Here is a 1,054-nt window from a genome sequence, read left to right as displayed (position 1 = left end):
CCACCATGTGGTTGCTGGGATTTGAACTCAGGACCTTCAGAAGAGCAGTCAGTGCTCTTAACCGCTGAGCCATCTCTCCAGCCCTTGGACTGTTTTCTACAACTTCCAATCTACATATAGCTTTTACTTTGGTCACATCTAGAAGCTAGGGCCATTTCCTTTGTTCATGGAACCCCATAGGGTGTGTTCTTTCTTGGCACTCCTCATCTGTGGGCATGCTGCCTCCTTCCCTGCTGCCTAGGTCCTTACCCATGTGAAGCACTTGTGAGCAATAGCACTAGCCTTTTCCACTTTCAGTGCTTTGTTTCCTTTTTAAAAATATTTTTCCATAGTATAAACAGAATATGTAGATGCTCTCACTAAGGGGTGTGTGTCAGGGTGCAGCTGTGGGAGTTCTCTCTTTCCTCTGTGTAGGCCAGGCTCAGTGATAAATACCTTCACTTGCTGAGCCTGTTTTGGGGCTTCTTACTAGTGTTAGACACACTAATTTTGTTTTTATTTTACTTAGTACCTTTATTAATTATTATTTTAATATTTTGATGTGGGTTTGAATGCCATGGTACAAATGTGGGCAGAGGACACTTTGAGGAGTTGGTCCTCTCCCTCCACTGTGGGTTCCAGGAATTGAGTTCAGGTTTTCAGGCTTGTGTGATATAGAATGCTATCTCAATGGTTCTGTATGCATTTTGAATTTCAGAAGTCAGGTGTTGAGAGAAGGGCTGACTCTGAAGCTCAGTAGTAGAGCATACACTTAACACATATAAGGTCTGGGTTTGGTAGCTGGCACCAACAAGAAAGTTCAGACCTTGTAGAAATACACAGCGGTCTTTATTCCACACCCTCCTTTTCAGCCCAGTGACTACCCCTTACATAGTGATGTTTGTGTGTTTATAAATCTGGAGATGGGGGCTGGTGAGATGGCTCAGTGGGTAAGAGCACCCGACTGCTCTTCCGAAGGTCCGAGTTCAAATCCCAGCAACCACATGGTGGCTCACAACCATCCGTAACGAGATCTGGCGCCCTCTTCTGGAGTGTCTGAAGACAGCTACAGTGT

The 1,054-nt window shown here is 45.1% G+C and overlaps 1 protein-coding gene across 1 annotated transcript in view; it reads left to right on the top strand.

Moving 5' to 3' along the window:
- The window catches only part of Ppil2 (peptidylprolyl isomerase like 2), a 24,566-nt gene that overhangs the window by 9,149 nt on the left and 14,363 nt on the right, over positions 1-1,054 (top strand). The gene's annotated exons all lie outside the window — the stretch shown is intronic.

The sequence above is a fragment of the Mus caroli genome, chromosome 16 (assembly GCF_900094665.2).
Source record: "Mus caroli chromosome 16, CAROLI_EIJ_v1.1, whole genome shotgun sequence".
NCBI classification, from domain to species: Eukaryota; Metazoa; Chordata; class Mammalia; order Rodentia; family Muridae; genus Mus; species Mus caroli.
The sequence above is the reverse complement of the archived record's forward strand: the minus strand, read 5'-3'. Positions and strand labels throughout refer to the sequence as shown.